The sequence below is a fragment of the Schistocerca gregaria genome, chromosome 3 (assembly GCF_023897955.1).
Source record: "Schistocerca gregaria isolate iqSchGreg1 chromosome 3, iqSchGreg1.2, whole genome shotgun sequence".
NCBI lineage: Eukaryota > Metazoa > Arthropoda > Insecta > Orthoptera > Acrididae > Schistocerca > Schistocerca gregaria.
Window position 1 is genome coordinate 889,488,801 of NC_064922.1, and position 17,421 is coordinate 889,506,221.

Below are 17,421 nucleotides of genomic sequence, written 5' to 3' on the forward strand. Positions count from 1 at the left end.
AAAGCACAATTTGAATAGGAAAATAACAAAACACATTAACATAGCATTGAAAATAATATCTAGTTAATTTCAAGCGCAGCTGCAAAATACTTGGTTCAAATCTACATGCATGCCACAACTATTTTACTGTACAACAATGAAAAACTACAACTCCAAAGGAAATTCTCTCTATAATTACGTGTTAGCAATAAACAAAAGCTACACTAATTACACAAACTACAAGAAAAAATCAGAAGATTCCAGTGAGGTATCCTCGGCTAAGCGTCGATATATGAAAGTCCCCTTAGAAAAATTATACAAGACTGTGCTTAAACTGACACACAATATTTTTTAGCGCAACGCAATCTCACTTTCAATAATCCCTACAAAAGAATGGCCCTAACTAGCATTAACCTATACCTGTCACAAATCACTTACCTCACAAAAATCGTTATTACTCAAGGTACTGCAATACAGCGAGCGCCACTACTGCCAGCTAAATAAAAGATTAACCTATACGTTTCACAAATCGCTTACCTCACAAAAATCTTGGTTACTCGAACTACTGCAATACAGCGAGCGCCACTACTGCCAGCTAAATAAAACATTAACCTATACGTTTCACAGATCGCTTACCTCACAAAAATCTTGGTTACTAGAATTACTGCAATACAGCGAGCGCCACTACTGCCAGCTAAATATAAGATTCCAACTACTGAAGGCACTAACTACTGAAAGGCATAGTTAGCAAATGAAAGATTTTGATAGAGAACAGACAATGTATTTACCTCAATATTGTTCAAAAGTCATAATGCATATAGCAGTTCATGACATCACGTCTTACAAATTTCAAAACTCCGCCATCTCTCTCCCCACATCTATCACCTCTGGCGGCTCAGCTCCAACTGCGCAACGCTACGCGCTGCTCACATCCATCTGCCCAACGCTACAATGGCGAGTATTACAACAATGCCAACCAGCCACAGACTACACACAGCACAGCCAGTGATCTTCATACAGAGCACTACGTGGCGTTACCAATAAAAAAAACTAAACAGCCTACTTACAAAGATAACAAGTGTAGCTTTTGCAAATAAAATCTTATATCAGAACTAGAATCCTGTGACCAGGCTTTCCTGGCTGGGATGTTATCTCGCAACTTTGAGAAAATCTGAAGGTGAATGTTATTAAATTATTTGCAGGGACCGCCAGGCTCGTAGAATCTGACAGAAAATTTTAGTTTTCTAACCGGCGGCACATCTCTACGATGAGCTCAAAGAAAGTTCTTAATTATTTTTTTAATATGGCGCCTAGCAATGAAGAAGTACTGCCGGCTGCGGTGGCCGAGCGGTTCTAGGCGCTTCAGTCCGGAAGCGCGAGACTGCTACGGTCGCAGGTTCGAATCCTGCCTCGGGAATGGGTATGTGTGATGTCCTTAGGTTAGTTGGTTTAAGTAGTTCTAAGTTCTAGGGGACTGATGCCCTCCGATGATAAGTCTCATAGAGCTCAGAGCCATTTGAACCATTTTGAAGAAGTTCTGTTAAGGCCCACGTCTACTCTAGACAAGCAAGGTTTAGGATTACAAATGATTTCAACAAGGACAAAATTTTTAAGTCACAAAAAACTGTATTTTCAGTTTTTTTAATAAATTACATTGGCCAATATATCAAGATAAACCTTCGTTAAACGCTCTTTGCGGTTCGCGTCCAGATCATAATGTAGGAGGGAGAATAGTAATGAAAAAAGAGGTAAGAGTTCAAACACAAAATCTCAATCTCATGGAATAGGCAAACATTGCAGCCTAGTATATTGTTCCTTGGTAAAAACTGCAAGTTAATCATACAATACTTATCGTAAAAACAAGTAATCTATACATTTCACAGGAGAAACAGTACAATTGCCCTATGGGGTGGCTGTTTAAGTGTACCAGTCATACCACAGTACTGTTCGACTCTGTCATAACACTACACATACATGTTTGTGAAATCAATTTTCGAGTATAGGTTGCGCATAATAGCAGTATACATATGTCCTTTTCCTATTCGTAAGGAAAGGTAATTAGAACACTTCCCTACTCGTGTGGTAGATGTTTCAGTCCGGAAAGATGTTGACAATTCTCACCAGATAATAATATAAGTTAACCCCCTTTGGGTTCACAGGCATGGAAGAACCAGGAGTTAAAACCAGCCCAGGGTCTTCGGACTGTATGGTCACATTTATCCAATGTCTCTAACAATCACAAGGCAATGATATGTTGACTGAATGTTCCTCAAGCAAATCATACCAAAGAAAATAATCGGAGAAAACACAGTAAATTCTGGTTACATACGTAAAATGAAAAACAATCTTGGAGATGGTAATCTGAGCACCTTTTGACTTACAGAGGCAGACATATTTCTAATGGTACTAATGAGGCCTTTAACAACAACACATGCCCACTCATCAGCCGTAATATCCGTTGTCAATCGCCGGTTCTTTAGCTGTTGCACCGCAGGTGTGACGTAGACGACGTTGCGACGATACTGCGAGTGACGTAGCTGCGAGGCGCCCCCTCCACCGTGTACGGGCAGCCGACTGTTGGGCGGCGTCCGTTGGCTCTCCGATCAGCCACCTGTTTCACCTCTGTCAGTGACAGACGCGTGAACATGAAATAACCCATTCTAGCATTAATTTTAACCACTTACTTAACAGACTAGTTAAGTGGGAAAGGAGAATTATTAATGTTCCACTCACTCGATATTTACGCATGAATCTTCGTTTTAATGTTCTGAAATGTATTTAAGTTTCCGAGTAACCTTTAGTCCAGTCTTCGGAACACGATGTGTTTCTGTTTCATCCCTTGGATGAACACACTCTATTGGTTCACGACTAGTCAAGTTTGGAACTCTTCGAGCGTCCTGCAAACTCATGTAGTCACTTTACACAAGTTCCAACTCTGTACTGGTATTCACAACACGCCCGTACACAGTTGCATAATACACTAATCTCATCTACCCTGTCACCATGGTTGGTGCAAAGGGGAGATTCACCATTTGTACACATTCACTATAGTGTTCACAGTGTAAAGCATTTAAGCTTCACACAGTACTCATATTCATATTGTTCCGTGAAGACTGCTTTGCTGCACAGCCATAATCTGAATACACTAAAAAACAAATTACTATGTCAATCTCTTTGAGCGTTTGCTAGATTTTTTTTACCTTCATAGCACACGCTGCTGCTTTTGCAAACTGAATTGCTTTACACACTGTTTTTATCGCAACATTGTTCTGTATATAGGCTTTGTCGTTAACATTACATCCTTTACTTTCAGAAGTCACGAGATTAACATTTAATCCACATTAGGATTTCATGTCAATTGCGTACATTCTATGTCATGGACTTTCCTCAACCTTTCGTGCCGGACTTAGCCCTTGGTCATCTAGGCCATCGAGCCTCAGGCAGTTACATCTATGTTATTCGTCATTCATCACAGATCCAAACTTTTAATTATTTTATAATTTAAGTGAGGAACCGTTTGCGCAAAGACCAGGTCTCACCTGCATGTGTACATTTCATGCTTTCTCGCGTGTAATTCTTTATGCCATGAAGTTACTTTCTCCACACTACAACTTCTATTCCATCAATTCTCAATAGTGCCCCCCGGTCGCATGCAATTATTCGGCTGAAGGTCACTTCTAGAGGAAACAAAACTATTACATAAATCTCAATAGTGTTCTTAAGTCAGAATGAGATTTTCACTCTGCAGGGGAGTGTGCGCTGAAATGAAACTTCCTGGCAGATTAAAACTGTGTGCCCGACCGAGACTCGAACTCGGGACCTTTGCCTTTCGCGGGCAAGTGCTCTACCAAGGCAAAGGTCCCGAGTTCGAGTCTCGGTCGGGCACACAGTTTTAATCTGCCAGGAAGTTTCATATCAGCGCACACTCCGCTGCAGAGTGAAAATCTCATTCTGGAAACATCCCCCAGGCTGTGGCTAAGCCATGTCTCCGCAATATCCTTTCTTTCAGGAGTGCTAGTTCTGCAAGTTTCGCAGAAGAGCTTCTGTAAAGTTTGGAAGGTAGGAGACGGATACTGGCAGAAGTAAAGCTGTGAGTACCGAACGTGAGTCGTGCTTCGGTAGCTCAGTTGGTAGACCACTTGCTCGCGAAAGGCAAAGGTCCCGAGTTCGAGTCTCGGTCGGGCACACAGTTTTAATCTGCAAGGAAGTTTCAGTGTTCTTAAGTATTTAAAACATGTCTGTTTACTTTCACACTCCGAGAAAGCAATCCATAGTCACAACTACACATTGGCACATCATATGCACTCCTGTGAGTACTTGGCCACATCATTATATCACTATTCTCCTACTTACGCAAACTGATTAATCGCACAAAATTACAAAAGAAAATCTTATCCTACTATACACTCATGAACTTGAAAGCTGTCTCTTATTTAAATCTTTAATGCAATCATTTCATTCTACTTCTACTTTGTTTCTGAGTTAGATTCACTCTTAAGACTGAAGATCTTATTAAGGCCATTCCTTATTATACAGGTACAAACTATTTTACAACACATGAATATAAATATTCCTTATTCGCAAAAGGATTTTACTATTTACATTTCAAGAACCAATATTATTTTTAACTGTTCATCCTTCCCTGTATGTACATTTTTAAATCATTGTGTGGGTATAACCCGCGTATTTTTCCTGTTTCGGGATACCTAATAATATAGCATCCTTCATTCGGAATTCTAATTATTCTGTAAGGTCCTGTATAGATCATTCCTTTCACACGTCATATCTCAAATAGATATTCCTGTAATGCCAAAATCCACCGAGCTAATAGAACATGCAGCAATTTACATGACAATAGGGAATTAAGTACTTGGTGATCACAAAACACTAGTATATTCTTTCCGTACACATAATATAGTGATATTTGCGGAAATCCCAGACTACTGTCAGAGCTATGAGCTCTGTGGCTGAGTATGCTCGCTCGTATTGTGACAGAACACGACTAGCGAAACCAATAATCTTTATTTCAGTAGTTCCTGAGCAGTTGTCCACTTGAAATAAGCACGCCCCCAGGCCCGTAGTAGAATCATTTGTCGCAATACAAAAATCTCTCGACTTATCTGGATGGTGCAGCACTATAGAATTTAACAAGGCTTCTCTAATATGATCAAAATCGCACTTGCATTGATCAGTAAACACCACTGATTATTTTTTTCTCAGTAATGACAGTAAGGCAGCACTGTTCATTAACTGCGCTGGTGTGAACCTTCCAAAAAAGAAGCTAAACCCAGATATGTATTCAGTTGTTCCCGGTTCGTGGGGTGCGGCATACTCTTTATTCATCTACATCTACATCCATACTCCGCAAGCCACCTGACGGTGTGTGGCAGAGGGTACCCTGAGTACCCCTATCGGTTCTCCCTTCTATTCCAGTCTCGTATTGTTCCTGGAAAGAAGGATTGTCGGTATGCTTCTGTGTGGACTCTAATCTCTCTGATATTATCCTCATGGTCTCTTCGCGAGATATACATAGGAGGGAGCAATATACTGCTTGACTCTTCGATGAAGGTATGTTCTCTCTCCTGCAGTCTTCCACTGGAGTTTATCTATCATCTCCGTAAGGCTTTCGCGATTACTAAATGACCCTGTAACGAAGCGCGCTGCTCTCCGTTGGATCTTCTCTATATCTTCTATCAACCGTATCTGGTACGGATCCCACACTGCTGAGCAGTATTCAAGCAGTGGGCGAACAAGCGTACTGTAACCTATTACCTTTGTTTTCGGATTGCATTTCCTTAGGATTCTTCCAATGAATCACAGTCTGGTATCTGCTTTACCGACGATCAACTTTATATGATCATTCCATTTTAAATCGCTCCTAATGCGTACTCCCAGATAATTTATGGGATTAACTGCTTCCAGTTGCTGACCTGCTATTTTGTAGCTAAATGATAAGGGATCTATCTTTCTATGTATTCGCAGCACATTACACTTGTCTACATTGAGATTCAATTGCCATTCCCTGCACCATGCGCCAATGCGCTGCAGATCCTCCTGCAGCATTTCAGTACATTTTTCCATTGTTACAACCTCTCGATACACCACAGCATCATCTGCAAAAAGACTCAGTGAACATCCGATGTCATCCACCAGGTCATTTATTGCTTCTGATTTCCCTGGTTCGGGAGAAATACCGGTCGGTGATGTAATATATCCCATATAATTTAGTTGGTGCCACCCAAATTTTGATTTCTTTAAATTAATTGTAACGCCAACCTGTAGGAATTTATCTAAAACTCGCTTAATGAGGGTCAAATGTTTCTCCCAGGTACTTGTGGCAATCAACACATCGTCCACATAGAGCGTTAATTGATCCAACAACGCTGGGCCTAGCACGGGGTCTAATGCTGAGATAAATACACCCGCGCTAACATTCAGACCGAAGGGAAGCACACGAAATTGCTACATCCTTCTACCAAAGATACATGCAGTATATTTTACGGCACTGTTCCGTTAAGTGAACCTGCCAATATGACATTTTCAATTCGATGCTCGAAAGGAACTTCACTCCGTGAAATCTTTGTATTTGTTCGTCAAGGTTTTCTGATCATGTTCTTAGCGGTGTTATTATTTTATTGATGTCTCTAGCATCAAGTACCAATTTGATACTACCATCCGCTTTTCCCACAGCTAGTAAGGAACTACTATAGGGAGAAAGGGACGGTTCAGAGATTCCTCAATCCAGCATTTTCCTTATTTCCTGCCACACAGCTACACGTTTACTCCACGGCACGGAATAGGAAGCATGACAGAACATCTGGTGCGGATGTAACTGCAAATCATATATATATCCTTGAATTATTCCACGTTTTTCCGAAAATGTGCTTGTATATTTACTCCACAATCGAGGAAGGTCATGCTGCTGTTCCCGCGTTAAATATTCTGACTCCTTAATCTTCAATTGAATTTCTTGTTGTATTTTACCGAGCTCTTCATCACACTGTTCTTTTATTTCAGGGTACGCCTTCAGTGGTACATTACCCTGTATATTAAGTAGAAAGGGTTCCACCTCTATGTGTTCAGACCACCAACAATACCTATGGTGCCTTGCCAATGTTTTAATCAATGGTAATTGCAAATTTTTGGTAGGCGTTCGTAGGAAACACAAGCCCTGAGGGATGTCGATAATAGCGCTTTTTCCTCTCAGTACGTCGCATCCCAAGAAGCAAGTTGTAGTTAAATTCTTAATAATGAGGAGTGTGCATAATATCGCATAATTTCCTAATTCCATTCCTGCCTGCACCTGAGCTTTGACATTTTGTGACTTCCCCTTTGGTACCCCCGTAATTAAGAAATTTTGAACCGGCAATGTAGGCAGTCTTTTCTTTTCATTAGCAACACTGAAGAAACTTTCAGACGTCACCGACACAGCCACTCCTGTGTCAATTAAAACTTTTGCGAGTACACCATTTACTTCTGGGTGTACCGCAGCTTGCACGATCTCAGTTTGTGGGTCAGAACATTTATGAGGTTCGGTAATTAATTCCTCCTGCAAATCCTGGCCGTCATTATATCGCAGCATAGCAAGCTGATTATTGTCCTCTTCTAGTTTGCCTTCGCTTCCACTCCGAGGGGTCGGGTGCCGAAGGCTTACATCGAGCCCCTGTAGTTTGGTGGCTCTTTTTCCTCGGTAACCTCTACTATCTGCACATTGTGCTGTCTGTTCGTATTATTCTCTGTGATGCCTGGGTTATTAGCCCATGCTGATAAAATATTCGCCGGCAAGGGGATAGCTCCGACATTATTGATCGGGACTCTCTGTTCCTGTTTATTTGACGGTGCCGACCAGTTAGCAGCCGTATTTTGCCGCCAGTGTCCGTAATTTTCCTCATTCCTCCTTTTCCTACTCATCATATCGTTACTATTCTTATTGGGAGAGCTATTACCGTGAATGTCTCAAAGTCATTGTCGGGTACGTTTACCAGTTCTCTACGTATTGCGATAGGCAACTTGGATTTCAATATCCTAAGCATGTCACGTGTGGCGATCGGCTCTGACCAGTACCTTGCTTTGTTTATATACTTCTCAAAGTATTTTCTGACGTTCCTAGTTTGCAATTGTACATCTCAGGATTGAATACCTGTTTCCGTAGTCTCTCTTGTATGCTAACTGACCAAAATCTGGCCAAAAATGTCGCTCGAACTCACTAAAAGAATGACAGTTCTCTGCAGCCTCTGACGCCCATAATGCTGCATCTCCGGTAATATATGAGATAACAAACTGTATCTTTTGCCTTACCTGCCGCAATGTAGGTTACACATTCTTAAAACTCTTTATGGATATTACAGGATGAGCAGATCTCTTTTCTTCGGAAAATACTTGAAATTGTCTGTGTTTCAACAATGATTCTTCCTGTTTTAGGGTAGTAAGAGTAGGTACTTCATTGCGAACAACTACCGGATTATTTCTACATGTATTCGCTGCATATGTACTAACGGTCACATTATGTGCTGGTGAATTTCCGTTCGCGTCTCGGTTTGACACATTGTTTCCGCCCTGCTGCACATTACATGAACTACTGCCTCTTGGACTAGGAGCGACACAGTTCATGATTCTATTATCACAGTCACTTAATGGTTTTTCTATAATCTCGGAAGACCTTCATGTCTCTTATGTCTAACTTGGTCAAGCATTACTGATTTCACCTCCGCCTCTACCTTTCGTTCAGTATTTAAAGAAATGCTCTTGGTTAATTACTTGACCATGGTACCTAAAGATTCCTGGACCTTTTTCGCCTCAGACACATCTCCGGCCAAATTCTTTACTTTGTCGGTTATATCCCGCAATGTTTTCTTAACTTCAGATACTTCAGACTCTACCTTTTATATTTCTTTGTTAACGTGTTCTAATAGACGTTGATCCCTGTTATCTAGAGCTCGATTAAGTTTCTGTATTACCGCTTGTTCGAGTTTGACTAACATCGCGTCCACTTTGGCGATTATGTTAGACTCAACCTTTAAAAAAAAAAAAAAAAAAAAAAAAAAAAAAAAAAAAAAAAAAAAAAAAACTCAGTCTGACGTTGTACATCCTCCTCGCGCTCTATTTTCCTCTTCTGTTCCATTATTTCCTGCTCTTTTTTTCCTCTGCTGTTCCATTATTTACGAACTCTGGAACAGCACTCCAAGCATACCGCTTGGATTCACATGCTCTAGCAGCGTACGTTCACTTTCGTCTGCTCTGTCGCAGCTGGTTTGGCGCGCGGGTACGACCGTCTCTTGTCCCCCCAGCGATTGTAAATTCTGTTGACAAAAATCAGCCTGCGGTCCTACATTATCTGGTGCGATCGTGTTTTGTTCAGCCTCAGTAACTACATTTCCTCCTACCAACGATCCAGGAATATTCTCAAGCTGTTCGTCGCTCTCGTAATTTTCTACGTATGCACGGTTACGCCTAGTGTTTGGTCTAACCATGTTGCCAGCTATTGTCAACCCCCGTCACACGAAATCAGACACAAACATTTCTATAGCAATAGTCACAATCTAAATACTAGAAGGCCGCTATGTTGAAAGTTTGTTATTAATTGCATGCGGCCTGGTGGTACAAAGTAACTTCAATTAGAAACCTGGTCGCGTGCATTCGATTCCTTACCTCACAGTCTCTTTCGGATGTTGTGAACAGCGTGGGTCTGCGATCACTCATTCAGTTTCTCTGTCAGCTTGTCGTCGTTCCCGTGCGTATGATACATGTAATGGAAACATTTTGTTCATTAATATGTGCTTTTATACACACATTTAATCAATGACAACGATTAAATTCGGTCAGAGGATTTTAGTTTCAATTTCCGCCCCACGAGGAAGTGTTCAGTGCAGTTGATGTATGTGCACTGCACTGTTTGCATGCAAAACATAAGTTCTGTAGTGATGATGATTATCTCTGAACATTCAGTTACACATGCTGCAAAACATTTACTACTGGCGCCAGTGTAATGTAACAAAATAAAAATGTTGTGACTCCTTTTGCTTTACTATCAGTGTAATATAAGAGAAAGAATATGAGCCGTAACTTATGTAAAAAAGAAACACACTTTAATGCAATGGTTCAGCATCAAAGAGAAGCAATTAATATAGGAATATTATTAACAGTGTAATATGTTGTTTAATTTAGCCCGACACGTATAAGCACTCAGTAAACCAGCTCAGTTCTCAGGGGTTACGGAATTGTAAATACTCATTTGTTTAACTAATAAAACTCCACGGGCATTCCTCAACATATGCCTAGTCTACGTCAAGTTAAAAGTCCTGTGCTTATAGCACCAAAGAATATTTCACCAGTCCTTTCACTGTACAACAATAAATTCCGTAACTCAAAATCGTGGTTTCGTCTTGATTCCAAATATAAGATAACAAGCGAAGCTTTTGCAAATAAAATCTTGCATCTAGAATCCTGTGATCAGGCCTTCCTGCCTGGGATGTTATCTCGCAACTTTGAGAAAATCTGAAAGTGAATCTTCTTAAATTATTTACAGCGCCGCCAGGCTCGCACAATCTGACAAAACGGTTTAGTTTTCTAACCGGCGGCACGTCTCTATGATGAACTAAAAGAAAGTTCTTAATTATTTTTTAAGATGGCGCGTAACAATGAAGAAGTTCTGTTAAGGCCCACGTCTACTCTAGACAAGCAAGGTTTAGGATTACAAATGATTTCGACACGGACACAATTTTTAAGTCACAGACAACTCTATTTTCAGTTTTGTTAATAACTTAGATTAGCCGATACAGCAAGATGAATCTTCGTTAAACGCTCCTTAAGGTTCGCGTCCAGATCATAAGACAGAAGGGAGAACAGTAACGACAAAAAAGGTCAGAGTTCAATCACAGAATCTCAGTTCCATTGAATAGGCATACATTGTAGCATAATATATTGTTCCTTGGTAAAACTCGCAAGCTACTCGTACAATACTTATACATGTAATCTATACATTTCACATTCATGTCCACCCAGGAGAAACAGGACAAGCAGTATCGTTGTGCGTTTATTGTTTCGTTGAAAAATATGGGACCCACAATCCGACGTGTAGAATTGCAATCCAAACTCCTCTTTTCACAGAATGAAGTGGTTTCTCACAAATACACAATGGATTTCCAGTACTCCACATACGAGAATTTTGCGAGTTTATGTACCCGGTTGAATGAAACCGCGCCTCATCAGTGAAAAAGGTTGTTAAGGACATCATTTCCATTTTGTTGAACGACATTTTTGAACCACTGACAATAATGCAGTCTCTTGCCATGATCAGTATTTTTCAGTTCTAGCACGACTGTCACTTTGTATGGGAAACGTCCAAATTTTTTCCTTACAGCTATGTGGGCCATTCCGACACTAACATTGATTTCCTGGGCGAGATTATTTAGTGACTTGTTCGGATCCGAAATATCGAGTAGTTTATACTCAGATAAAACGATTGTCGGTGCATCTGACACTGAACCCGTACTTCGAAATTTGTTAATTAAATCTCGCACAGTATCGCGATGTGGGAGTGTTGTCTTCTGGGAAATTGAATTAAATGTTTGACGAACTAAAACTCTGTATTTACCGCCAGGTTTGAGCTCTTGTTTGACTAAAAAAAGAGGTTCTTCAATGGTTATCATATTATCAGTGACAAAAACCGGAACAAAGGAACTAAACTTAAATGTTCGCGTCAACATGTAACTACACACACCAACGATACTACCGATGCTGGCCGAGATAAACGGAACAGAGGAATGTTGGGAGAGTCCACTATAAGGGAAGTAACCGAGGCAGGCGAAGAATCATACGACACGCGCGGCTAACAATCATACGAGACTGCGGAGAGACTTTTTGAACGCCCCGTATATACATGTCTAGTTTGTCAAGAATGGAAGAGATAGTCGCCCGTGACCTTATAATAGGAACCATCCCGGAATTTGCGTGAGACAATTTACGGAAACCACGGAAAACTAAAATCAGGGTGGCCAGATGAAGGCTGGAGAATCAACCTTACCAGATACGAGGTGAGTCTGTTTAAAACAATGCTATCTCATTCGGTTCATCCTGGTGTTCAACACAGTTTTACAAAATAGTTACTTAGTTATGTAAAGGGAAAAGTCCTACGCTATTCCAATCAATGGGCATAGTACATATCGTACACAAACCTGTACATTATTTGATAGTGTAATACTACGTGTACTGTCGATCTAACGTCAGGACAACAGCGGCGATGTTTGTTTTCTGTTTTGTGTACCGCAGTTTCCTATTTGCAAGCCTGGAAAAACGTGGACACAATGAGTGAGCTGCTGAGCTAAGTAAAGAAATAAGATATTAGTGATATATCCGTAGAAATGTTGGAACATGTGAGGCAATACTGACCCTATGGCTTATCTTAGAAGCTAGATTAAGAACAGGCAAACCTACGTTTCTAGAATTCGTAGACTTAGAGAAAGCTTTTGACAGTATTGACTGGGAAACTCTCTCTCAAATTCTGATGATGGCCGAAGTAGAGAGGATATAAAATGTAGACTGGCAATGGCAAGGAAAGCGTTTCTGAAGAAGAGAAATTTCTTAATATTCGAGTATAGATTTAAGTGTCAGGAAGTCGTTTCTGAAAGTATTTGTATGGAGTGTAGCGATGTATGGAAATGAAACATGGACGATAAATAGTTCGGACAAGAAGAGAATAGAAGCTTTCGAAATGTGGTGCTACAGAAGACTGCTGAAGATTAGATGGGTAGATCATATAACTAATGAGGAGGTACTGAATAAAATTGAGGAGAAGAGGAGTTTGTGGCACAACTTGACTAGAAGAAGGGATCGGTTGGTAGGACATGTTCTGAGACATCAAAGGATCACCAATTTAGTATGGGAGGGCAGCGTGGAGGGTAAAAATCGTAGAGGGAGACCAAGAGATGAATACATTAAGCAGATTCAGAAGGATGTAGGCTGCGGTATGTACTGGGAGATGAATCAGCTTCCACAGGATAGAGTAGCATCAATATATATATATATATATATATATATATATATATATATATATATATATATATATATATATATATATATATTAGACTGCAGTCTAATATTTGCCCTTCCATGTAGCTACAGTTACATTATGTAATGAAAATACTTTACACGTGCCTCAACGCATGCGTGTAAGTGCTCATAAATAGAAATCTCACGGATTGAGATCCGGTGAACGACTGGGCCATCCAAATTGCAGTCCCTCGCTCGATCCATCGACCAGCGAAGAGGCGATTGAAATGCATCCGGTCGTGAACGGCGAAGTGAGCTATAGCATCGCCATGGAGCAGTCACGTGACCATTGCAATTATCAATGACACTTCTTGCAGCACGGGAGGCGAAGTCAGCCACAAAAACGCAGACAGTTTTGGCCTGTTAGGCGACGTCGAAGGAAGATTGCTCACAAAACACGAGCACCAGTTATCCCGACCCACATAATCCTGCTGCACCGATGCTGATGATTCGCTACCATGGGGATTCGGCATACTACCCCGCAGATGACTTATGAAAGTTGAAGATACCACTCTGCGTGTAGGTGGCCTCATCCTTGAATAGGATGGATCACGGAAGCGTGGTTGCCTGGTGAATAAACCAGTGACAGAAGTACTCCCCTTGTGGAAAGTCTGTCGCTAGTGAGCTCTGCACACGCTGTAAGTGGTGAGGGTAGTAACAACTGTCATGGAGAATGTTCCACACGGTCGTCTGACTTACCCCGTACTGGCAGGCCGACTGTCTGGTGCTGACAAGGCAGTCACCTTCCACAGTGTTGATCTCGTTTTCCTCCAAGTCTTGTGTCCCAACATTTCAGGTATGTCTTTCATGATTTCCTGCTTCCTAAGAGGGCCCTGCCTCAGACAAATGGCGAAACACTGTTGCAAACATTGAATGCTGTGCTTGTTATTAGCGGTGATAGGTCTTCCGATAAAACCTTGCTTCCCGCCGCCCGTTGCTAATTGCCTTTCCGTAAGTAAATACCATGTCAGCATGCTCTCGATTTGAATACGGAACCATTGTGTACAACGCTGTATCACATCCACTACAAGGACACAGAATGAGAAGTGAATCGGACACTACAGTACCAATTACCATGGCAGGAGAGAGAGCTAAGGCACGACGTATGAGGAACAGTACTACCCTCTAGGAGGAAACCATGCATACTGTACTATGGCTGCATGGCACAGCGCGTCTGTGTAACAAAGTATGATTGAGCAATCTCTATCATGGAAACCATGCATTTCCGGACATAATTCCATTAGAGCTTTTTTGTTCTGTATCCTCTCATCGATCAACCCCTACAAGTTTGTACTCGACGGAAAAAATCACCCTGTATACATGAGTACAAACTCTAGGAATTGATCGGTGAGAGGTCAGCGGTTATAGTCGCTACAGTCTGGAAACGAGCGACCGCTACGGTCGCAGGTTCGAATCCTGCCTCGGGCGTTTATTAGAGTATGGCATAAAAGTGTAAGGAAAATCGGTCAAGACCTTTTCGAGATTTTTAATAACAACGTTAAACAGTGTCTTGCACTATAGATAAATGCTGCCAGAGGGCTGACCTCAAAACGTGCACTGACAAAAAATAACATAATCAAAATGTCCACGGGTGTACTGCCGGTCTATAGTGTCCAACGGGCACAACATTTCGGCGATCAAACATGTCGCCATCATCACGTGAACTGACGGACTGAGCTCCTGTGAACGTGCCGGCACGGAGATCCGTACGCTATGGCTGCTCAGGGGGAACTGGGTTCGGTCGCGGCGGCGGCCGATTTAAATACCCTCAAGAGTAAATCGAGCAAACGCATATTGTGACGACCACGGCGGACAGAGCCATCACACCGACGTCATCTCAGACGCCGTCGCAATCTGTTCCACCGCGCTACCGTGGCGCGGGGCGCGGACGGTGGAGGGAGCGCGCCGCGGGCGGAGGGTATTTAAATCGGCCGCCGCCGCGACCGAACCCAGTTCCCCCTGAGCAGCCATAGCGTACGAATCCCCGTGCCGGCACGTTCACAGGAGCTCAGTCCGTCAGTTCACCTGATGATGGCGACATGTTTGATTGCCGAAATATTGTGCCCGTTGGACACTATAGACCGGCAGTACACCCGTGGATATTTTGATTATCAAATACGCCGGGAGAAACTCAAGAATCACAAAAAATAACATGATCACCAGTGTTAATAGTAAAGCACCTGAAATCGTTTCAAATTATACAACGGAGAAACAGTGATGTAAATGCTTGTTGATCTTCCTGTCAGGACAATGGAATAAAAAGTTTCATGTGCTACTCAAAATTAAACACTGAGAGATGTGGTATAGTAGTAAGACATTTGATTTGTATCCAGAAGATGACGGTGCAAATCCCTCTCCAACCATTCTGTGTTCGGTTTATCGAGGTTTTCTCTTAGTTGAATAAGGCAAACGTCTGGGTGGTTCCATTGAAAATGACCCGACCATTTTTCTTACCCATTTCATTGCTCTTGTGCTCTCTCTAATATTTGTAACGAGCATGAGAAAGCTCAGACATTTCTCTTGCAGTTGCAATAAATGTCAAACTGAGCAGAAGTGTAGCTACCCCATTATTAATACAAAGCTCTGGGTGACAAGGGCATAGTCACATGTATACCACCAGGACTCAAATGAACAGACTTTTCGCATTATGCTGCACAATGATTTTTGTCCTCGAACTGTGTCCTTCGCTGCTATATGATTGAACAAAATCCTTTCATTTACAGTGGACAGTGTTAATCTGTAGTGTGCTTGCTTTCTACTCTGAAACGTGTACGAGATATTCAAGAAAGAAAAGAGACTATGGTGCTAAGTTGTGATGTTACAAAATGAATGTGTGGAACCCCCTTAAAAGTAGAGTCCATTTGAGCCCGTTCTCAAACGAATGCATTCGCTCTTATCGTTGCTAAAAGAAAACCTGTCTTTTCATTTTCTGTGTGATTACTACTTCTAGTAACGTCAAGCCTTGCTTGTCTTGTTGTTCTGGTTAACGAATGTGTCCGAGGTTGTTAGCGTACATAAGAACAAATGGTTCAGATGGCTCTGAGCACTATGGGACTCAACTGCTGTGGTCATTAGTCCCCTAGAACTTAGAACTACTTAAACCTAACTAACCTAAGGACATCACACACATCCATGCCCGAGGCAGGATTCGAACCTGCGACCGTAGCAGTCGCACGGTTCCGGACTGCGCGCCTAGAACCTCGAGATCACCGCGGCCGGCTACACAAGAACAACTGGATGCTGTATATCTGGCACCAATTTATCTAACGCAGTCCATCATAGTTCATCCAACAAATATACTGATAATGCACGTTTCCTATTTCATATATGCCATAGTTTGGTTTTCACAGATGCGGCATGTCTACTAACTCTATATCACTACGGGTTACGCCCAAGTTGGAACGTCTTTCCTTTCGCAGGGCTGCGAGCAGATATAAGAACGCAGTTTGGGTTAAAACAAGCTTATAGTCTTTTTCCTGTGTAACACTGTACGACGTAGTGAACACTGGAGGTTGCGGCGAGAGTTAGGAGTTATTTTGATATTGAATATGGCGATATTGTAATTAAATGACAAGCACGTAATGATCCTTTTTCTCTAGTTTAGTAGCGTGACGTCCACTGAAATTGATCGGCAGTTTAGAGAGAAGCGCGATAATGATGTTATAAATGCGCAGAATGTGCTTTCATGTTTGCGAAAAGTCAAAGAATACTGAACGTCACCTGACAACGATCCACAACAATATGTGACACGAAACCGTCGGTGCAACAATATGGTTACGCGAGTGGAGACAGTTGTTTTGCAAGATCGCCAATTGAAACGGAATTTCAATGGGATCTGCCCACGATATTTCCTACATGACCTGGAAGTGCGGTAAATGTCCTCCTGTAGGGTATCACAAATGCTGGCGAAGGCTGTGAGCGGTGCAGTTCACCAGGCGATGTTGACACGTGATGACTGCCTGAATGGGAGTTTCTCTTCAACTGTGGCAGTAGATGAAACAGGGGTGCTTTTTTCCATATCTGAAATGGAGCGCCAGTCAGCTCTGTGGTAGCACATGCTCGCATTACCACTGAAACGTTTTCGGTTAAGGATCAGTGCAGAAAAAGTGGGACAGCACTGGCGTAATCGTTACTCATTATCTACCAGAGCGGACGACGGTGATAAGACCAAGCTATCAAGCTGTTCTCTTTCTGTCTGTCTGTGTCTCTCTGCTTTTTTTTAGAACAAGCTGCTTCTAGCCTTTCCGAAGCAATGCACTGCCCCATCGTGCGAATGTGACACTGTGCAATCTCCAAGAAAACAACTACGATGTGCGTTATCCTCTTCATTCACTTGACGAGGTTCTTGGCCATTTTTGGCTTTTTTCAGTGACGAATTACACATCCCTGATCGTA